General features: G+C 49.7%; 1 long non-coding RNA gene across 1 annotated transcript; it reads left to right on the top strand.

Moving 5' to 3' along the window:
- The first annotated feature begins 879 nt into the window (after positions 1–879).
- LOC108494508 lies at positions 880–7,166 on the top strand. Its single transcript, XR_001873868.1, has 3 exons — positions 880–999; positions 6,370–6,546; positions 6,813–7,166. It is a non-coding gene; the product is annotated as an uncharacterized LOC108494508 (long non-coding RNA).
- The last annotated feature ends 1,131 nt before the right edge of the window (positions 7,167–8,297 follow it).

Raw genomic sequence — 8,297 nt, 5'->3', positions numbered from 1 at the left:
CCATCTTCACCCCACAGGTGCAAGCACAGCTCCAGGGAGAGGCAGTTTTACAGAATGGTTTCTCTTGTGTCCCTGACTCTGCCCGTGAGAACTGGACCTGCCAGCAGGCCCAGGACTGCAAAGGGGGAGAAGCCTCATGATGTTCCTGCCCCCCAAAACTCCCCTGAACCCTCTGTGGAGGTCAGCAAGTGTTCCTGCCCACTCAGACAGCGTTCCCTCTCGACTCACATTCATTTTGTATTCATGAGGGCTATAAATACATCTTGTATTCTATACAAATCAGGCATGCACTGAAAATATTTATGCATTGCATCCACTCACACAGTCCTCTGGATTCCAGCCCTGACAGCAGCAAAAGCTATCATTACTCCATCGCATGGATGGGAGAAAATTCTAATGTGGAAGCAGTTTATCTTTTAGGGAGTTTGAGGAAATTTCAGTTCTGCACAGACTGCAGCCCTGGCAGCTGAGCTGGGCCCTTTAAGGAAATGTCCTCCAAACGAAGGCAAGGTTTATTGGGTTTTGTGCTGTTGCACTTTTAGACAGTTCAAAACTCTCCCAGGAATCCTTTTAATATTCCCATAAAATTGAAATATGAGTTATGTAATTATAATTAGAGCACCATACTCCTGATAACATTCACTTTATGTCTTTAGGCTGTTTACTTCCTAACTTGTACCTAGAAGAAATCTAAAACCCCTCAAACGAACAGTTCCCCTCTTCCTCATTACAGCGCAGACCAAAACAAACAGCCAAACTTATTAAAGCAGCTCTCACGAGAACTGTTTCCATAGCACTGCTGCTGCTGGAACCGCGGCCGGGCGGGAGGGCTGGGCATGGGGCGTTTCCGACCTTAAAGTGTCAGTGTTTCCCTGGGGCAAGAGGAGCCGAGAGCCGTAAGGGCATGGGGCATTATCTTCTCTCTGTAAAAGCAGGACACATGAAATTTGGCAAGCACCGGATGGATCAGTCCCCTTATACCTTAGCTGCCTTCCCCGGGTAAGTCACAAATGTCTTAAAAATTAAAAACCTACCCCCCACCCCCAGACCAGCAAAGACCTGGGTGTTGGTGTCTTCTCCCAGGGAACAAGCAGCAGGACAGGAGAAAACAGCCTCAGGTTGCACCAGGGGACAGGATATTAGGAAAGTTCCTTCCTGAGAAGGGTTGTCCAGCCCTGGCACAGCTGCCCAGGGAGTGGTGGAGTCCCCACCCCTGGAGGGATTTAATAGACATGTGGATGTGGCACCTGGGGACATGGGCTAGCAGTGGCCTTGGCAGTGCTGATTGGAAAGGTTGGACTCGATGATGTTAGAGGTTTCTTCCAAGTGAAATGAGGTCATTGCATCTCACTGCCCCTCCTGGGGCTGGCAGCTCCCAGAAAGAGGGTTTTGTGCCACAGAGGGGTCCTGAGGTGTCTTAGGGAACTCAGTGAAAGAGAAGAAATCAATGCCTAGGGAGTCTGTTCTTTTCCACTTCAGTTTCATTTTGAAAGTAGAAATTACATTTTAATCTTTTTATGCTGCAGTTAAAACCCAATAAAAGCATCACCAAGTAATTTCCCTTTTGCTTCCCTTTGATTTTAGCACTCTTTGTCGTAGTGCTGCCACCTTTAATTATTAAGCAGCAGTATCTGTAGTGTAATCCACAGAATTTAAACTCTGCAGGCTACTGGGCAGCCCAGATTTTATTTTGTTCTAGAGGAGTTCACATACATGTATATTCTTCACAGCAGAGAGATGATGAGGCTGAATACGCTGAGCCCTTTGAACACCATCTCAAAATTTCAGCATCTCACACATTCAGGGCAGCCCTGTGTTGGGGCAGCTGCAGTCCCACCTCAGTGCAATGCCCCGACGTGCTGGCTGGGCAGGGCAGGGCAGGCTGTGCCAAGTTCACACACCTTCCCTAGGCAGGTGGGCTTGCTCCAGCTCTCCTGTCTCGCTGCTCTGTCCCTGCGCTGTCCGAGTGGCCCGGGCAGCAGGCCAGCTCTCTCCAGCTGGCACCTCGCTGTTGGCAGCTCCCCGGACCCGCCGTGAGCCACCCCCGGGTCTCGTCCGGGGACTGACAGGGGCGGTGGCCCCGCTGCCAGCGGGACACGCCGGCCGGGCTGCGGGGAGGGGACGTGAGACCAGCCGAAAACAAGTTGTACGTGCTGTAAAAACCCCCAGGGTTATTGGCGAAGGAGTGCTGTGCCCTTCCAGCATGCGCGGGAGGGAGTGCTGGCAGCCCGGAGACAGGCTGGCACAGGCGGTGGAGAGCTGTGCTGTGGCACATCCCGTTATTGGATCCCGCAGCAAGGCACTGGGCATCCTCCAGACTCGCCCTGGGAGCTCAGTGCAGCTCGGGAACACGGAGCCTCCTTCCCCTCCCCTTGTGCTCGTCGGGCTGGGTTTTCCCTGTCCAAAGCCCCGTTGGTGCCCTGAACTCTGTCCAACTCCTCCTCCACAGAGGGTCCCGCACTCTGCTGCCCAGCCTCAGAGCACCCTGGCCAACAGACGAATTATGATTTTAAAATTAAAATGTTTAACTACCCTAATTACACTGAAGTTTAAAAACAGTGTTTGTCCCAAACACTTTTACCCTCACTTCACACACCGTTAGAAGTCTTGAACATACACCTTTGCCAGCAGTCAATAAAACAACCCCTCAAATATAAACAGAATATGAAGTGTATGCAAGAGGCCATTATAACCCAGCAGGGCTACAGAGCTGTCTGTGGCCAAGCGGGGACTGTGCTGTGCCTGTGCTGTGCCAGGGCCCTCATCCCAGTCCCCATCTCCTGCCCTTTTCCAGACAGACAGGAACAGTAGATCAGTGTGTTCTTAACCTTTGCAAGGAAGCAGGAGCTCTGGGACTGGTATTTGCACTTCAGAGCTGGAACCGATGCCATCCTCGGAGAGAGGACAGAATAGAGAAGTGTGACAATCTGCCACATAAATGCTTTTGAAATCATGCAATATCAAATGAAAAGATTAACATTCTACCAGCTTGCTTGAAGCTGAATAATATTATTCCTGGTGATATTATTAAACCTCAGACAGTGTGTGTCACCCAAAGCCAACAGAGCCCTGGTCCACGTGCTTCAGAAGAGTGAGGCGGATTTCTGCTGGCCGCAGAGAGTAAGTGGAGCCCTGGGCAAGATCACAGGAGGTGCCCACAGCCCTGTCACTGAAACTCAGGCAGGGTCACAGGATATGCTCACAGCTCCACTGTTGGTGTGACAGCACCAAAACTTAGGTAGGGTCACAGGACATGCCCACAGACCTGTCACTGGTGTGACAGGACTGGAATCCGGGCTTGTGCAGTAGGGACAGAGCTCGGGCATGGGATTTCTCCCCAGCCTCTGCTGCCACTCCCAAACCTGCTGCAACGTTCTCCCAAACATCCCTAAACAGATAAATCTCAAACATGGCCATGGCAGAGGGGATGTGGGGTGGTGGTACCAAGCCCCTATGGATTAGTGCAGATTATCACAGTGGCTGCTGTGTGCCTGTATCGGTGAAGCCCACCCCCAGCCACTGTCTGTGTGTCTGGGTGCCTGTGAGCCCTGCTCCAAGAGGCCAGTTTGGATGCTAAAGAGCCACAAACAGCCCCATGCCACACACAGCCCAACGTGTGGCATGTGGCTGAGGCCACACAGCTGCCACGGCCTGAGGGGGATCATGGGATAGCTGTGCTTGTGGGACTGGAGGGACGGAAGGGCCCCATCAGCCACCCATTGATGGAAAAGGGCCACCCTGCCTGCCTTTCTTCCCAGGGTTGGCAGGCTGGTTTGCGGCACAGAACCAATTTCCTGAAGAACCCAAAAAAGGAGACTGACAGTTGACATTAAAATCTAATAAAGTTAGAAAAGCAAGGGGACAGATAGTTTAACAAGGAGCCATTTCTGGTGGTTACTAGATAAGATTTAAAAAAATTGTTTCATCCTGACTTGACCTAAATGGAGTGGAAAATTACCATGACTACATTTATCTGAAATCATAAAGTGTGTTCTGATTAGACCATGATAAAAAGGATGGTATAAATTGATCTAAAGATAAAGAAAGGACAGGGAAAATGAGATTAAGAAAAGAGGCAGACACTAAAAAGGCAGGATAATACAGCAAGTCTCCAAAGCTCTATTAAAAATAGCTGTAGGAACTGGAACATAAATAGTTCAGAGCTTCACTTTCCTCGTTGGGATGTGGCCTGGCTGCAATACTGGGGAGTCCAAGTTATCACCTCGTTAATCCCAAACCCTTCAGCAGACTGCAGAATGAGAAGCAGGTCTAGACCAGGCGGTTCCCTCCCCAAGGACTGAGCCTGAGCTGGAGAGCGTTCTCTGTCTGTCCGTCTGCCTGGAGCAATGTCCATGTGTCTGGAGCAGTGTCCATCTGTCTGTCCACTGCACCAGCGTCCATGGTCCCTCCAGCTGTGCTCGTCTCAGTAGGATCTCCTGCCTCCCTTCCTCAGTGAAACCTGCAGCTGGTTAATAGGCCTTAGTCCCTAATAAATCACATGGAAATTGGTCAAAAGGCTGGAAAACTAGTACAGTGGATCTGGAAAACAAACCAAGCCAAAGAGAGCCTTTGGCTGAACCTCCCTTCCTAGAGAGACAGCACTTGCCTCTGGCAGAAACCTAGATGGTCATGGAAGCGAATTCATCTCTGATAAAAATCGTGTTTCGATTTTCTAGAAACAAGTAAAAAAAAGTGAAATAAACCCATATTGGTTTTCTGACCCTGGCTGCGTAACCGGCTGCCTGGGGACCCGGTGTGTGCAGCACTGCCATGATACCAAGCAGGGAGGAAACCACCAGCCACAAGACCACAGGAGGCTGGAGGGAACGTGCACGGAGCCTGCACCGGAGGGGCTCGGGGCCTGACTGGGTGGGGGCAGTGCCTGGCCCTCATCCACCGCAGTGCACTCCGAGGGAGCCCCTGAGCCTTGCCATGGGGGGCCCTGCCCTCCACACCAGCAGCCGGGGGTCCCGCTTTGGGCGCAAAAGTGAGCTGAAATCAGCCATGTGCTCCATGGACCAGCTGCCCCCAGGCCTTAAGGTGCCCAACCCAGCCCAGGAGCAAGGCATCGAGCCTGGCAAAAAGTTGCCCCGAGATCATCTCTCTCATAAAACATCCTTGGCATTCTAGAAACACTGCTGGTGCTTGATATCCATGGATCAGGAATGGATGAAGGACTGACGCCACCTTCCTTTTTAGCTGTTTTTTTCTCTTCAGCCTAATGGCTGGAACATCCAGCCTCTCTCTATAGCAGGAAAGCAGTTTATTTACCTAATCCCTGATGACCCTGATCTCAATCAGTTTTCTAGGAGTGCAGGATTGAAATCCCCAGTGTCCTGTGACCACATGCCCCCCCAGCACAGGACTCTCTCCCAGACCTTCCCTGGATGGCCAAGCGTGGCTGTTTCACTTAGATAAGGCTCAGCAAAAAGCCTGTTTGGAAAACTCTCTCTCTTTCCATTTGGTATAAACTTCCTTTTCCACTCCCTGTTTATGTTAACCTAGACATGTGTAAATCTTCCACCAGAGATTTCCGTCAAGGAGAGTGTCAAGGCATGGAGTAAGAGGAAGCTCCATTCCCACCGTGCTGTTCAGACGGTGTCAGCAAAGAGGGGCTGCTGGTGTCCCCTCCATGGCCCTGTGATGGCTCTGGCATCACAGGTGGACACTTTCCTACAGGACTCCGGGAATGATTTGGGGCCTTTCTTCTGTATGAGAAGCAGCCTGGTATCTGCATCTGTCCTTGCTGTCCTTACAGTCCTTGTCAGTGCCACAAGTCCACGGCAACATTATTGTTCTTGCACTGGAGAACTTTCTGCAGTGTTATTAGCCAGTCACAGATAATTTAATTTCCTTAGATTTGTTTTAATTAATGTCCAGCTACTCAGCTGTTCCGCAGGACATCCACGCTTTCCTCTCTCCAGCTGTGAATATTCTGTCCTTGAAAGCAGGATGGCTCCAGCTGATGGGGAGGGATGGTGGGGGGGTCAGAGGACAGCGTTGGAGCTGAGGTGACAGCCCCATGCCATTGGCAGCTTTGTCCTGCCTTGTTCTCCTCTGAGAGCCCCTGCAAAAGGGTTTGGAAACTATGTGTTGAGTGCTGGGCAACGTTCCTGGGGATTGACCAGCCCTCTGCTTCCAGAGTCCAGTGGGATTCTATTTTTTCTGGATTTAGGAGGATAGAGTATGAGGGTTCACTTACTCCTTACACAGGTGCCAACTAAACAAACCAAGCAAGTGTTTTGTGTTACTGTGGAAGCAAATTTGTCTTTGCTGTTCAGGAGCAGAAAGAAACCTGGGAAGATGGCAATAAAGGTGGGTCTGGATCCTAAGTTCATTGTGATGGAAAAGAGCTCTCTACCTTCCCAGGAGATGATCCCAAGCAGTCAGAGGGTGCCCAGCTCCCTACATCTTGGCAAAGGAATCAACCCTCAGTGGGGGAACTCAGTCTCTTGGGAGCTGGTGGATCCAAGACCGACAGAGATGGCAAAAACAACATCCAGCTACTCTCTAGTCTCATCTATACTGAAGTCTATTTTCATTCATGTGAGTCTGCCATTGCTGCTATGGTGACCAACTTAAAAATTAATTATATAAAGACATTAACAACATATTTAAATAGGAATGTTCAACCCACGTTTCTGGCAAAAAAGATCCACATATTCCTAGATCGCGCCCCTCCTACCTTCCCCTTGAGTCCTTAGATACTGTGACTCCACTCGTTTCTTTCCTTACCCCTATGCTGATGTTCACAAATATAACTAGTCTTCTGCTTCTTTTTTTTTTTTTTAATTTCGACTTATATAAACCAGATATTCTTTAAAGAATTCCAGTTCTGCCCAAAGCCTGTGTTGCTGAGAGCACCAGCACTGTCCTCATGTAGCACACAAGGTTTGGGGTTTGAGTTGGGACAAACAGAGCCCCAGACACGTGCCCAGCAGAGCATGGGATCACTGGACTCCTGCCTGTGTTTTGTTGGGGTTTTCCAGAGGAGACAGGTAAGTGTCAAAAATGTATCATTGGAACCAGAACGCTCATCATGGCTGTGACAGGGAGGGGAACTTTACAGATCCTGCCTTAGTCCTCAGCCCCACAGCTGACCCCTTTAGAGAGGGAAGGGGGCAGTTCAGCCTTGCTTTTTCTCCTCTCGTGACTTCTCTAAGCAATGGGGCTTTTCAGCCCCTGAGGAGTCACCTCCACACCTGCTGTGACTGAACTCTCCTGCTTTCCCTTCTCTCCCCTCCCCAGGCTTTCATCTGTGTCTAACAGTACTTTCTGTGCCCTCCCATCACAGACAGCCTTTGATGTTGGCGCTGTCATGGAGATTATTTTTGTGCTCTTTTCTGCAACTATTTTACCATCGACTCATGTTGTTTCTTTTTTCTGTACTTTTTTTTTAATGCATAAACATATATCCACCCTTACCTCATTCCTTTCTCTTCAGCCATGTGTTCCTACAGGAGGCAGCCAATGGATGGGGACAAGGGGATAAGAAAGAGGGGAGAAAACTGCACTTGAGCATCCGGGAATTTGGCTTTTCAGAGCATCCAGTGAAATGAATGCAAACCAAAGTATGTGTTGCAGTGAACATGTGCCTCTTGGCAGGGATCTGTGGAGGGAAGGACTCACTCCTGGGATGCAGCCCTGAGCTTTCCCACTTTACGAGCTCATTTGTTTTGGCACTCTCAGAGCTGGTTTACATGCCTCTGTATCCAGCCGCTTCTCAGCTAGTATTTTCCTTCAAAGAGCTACTGGGAACGAGGCCTAAAAAAACTTTGCAGAGATGCCTTCATTAGTTCTGCTGAAAAGGACACTGAAGCAGAGTGGTGTGAGAGATGCCTTTCCCCAAAGCAGCATCAGTAACTGGTAGAACCACGGTTGACATCTGGGTGCTGCGGCTCTGTCAGAGACAACCAGCCCTCCCAAACCAGCCCTCTGTGATTTTCAGAATTATCAGCCTTTTCAAACAGCAGATAATAAGAGAAGCAAACAAAGCCAGCATCAAGAGGACTAGGTATACTTACAGAAAGAAGGTGACTTCTCCATGGACGGGGCTTGCCAGATCAGCTGTGACGGTGACTGTTGTATTTCACACACAGACAGAGCTTTCCAAGAGAGGTGCTAAAACTGATGGTGGGTAATGAATTCTCACAGACATTTATTCACGACTACTCATGTAAAGGTTTCATCTGCTCTTCTAGCACAGCCTTCCTGGAAGAGGAACATAATGGATGAAGAGAAACTGCAAAGGGTGCAAGAAGATAATGGAGGGTAGAAGAGAGCAGAAAAATGCAGCT

The sequence above is a fragment of the Lepidothrix coronata genome, unplaced genomic scaffold, assembly GCF_001604755.1.
Source record: "Lepidothrix coronata isolate B3197 unplaced genomic scaffold, Lepidothrix_coronata-1.0 Scaffold25, whole genome shotgun sequence".
In the NCBI taxonomy this organism is placed as follows: domain Eukaryota; kingdom Metazoa; phylum Chordata; class Aves; order Passeriformes; family Pipridae; genus Lepidothrix; species Lepidothrix coronata.
Note: the sequence above shows the minus strand (reverse complement) of the source record. Positions and strands in the feature narration are given on the sequence as shown.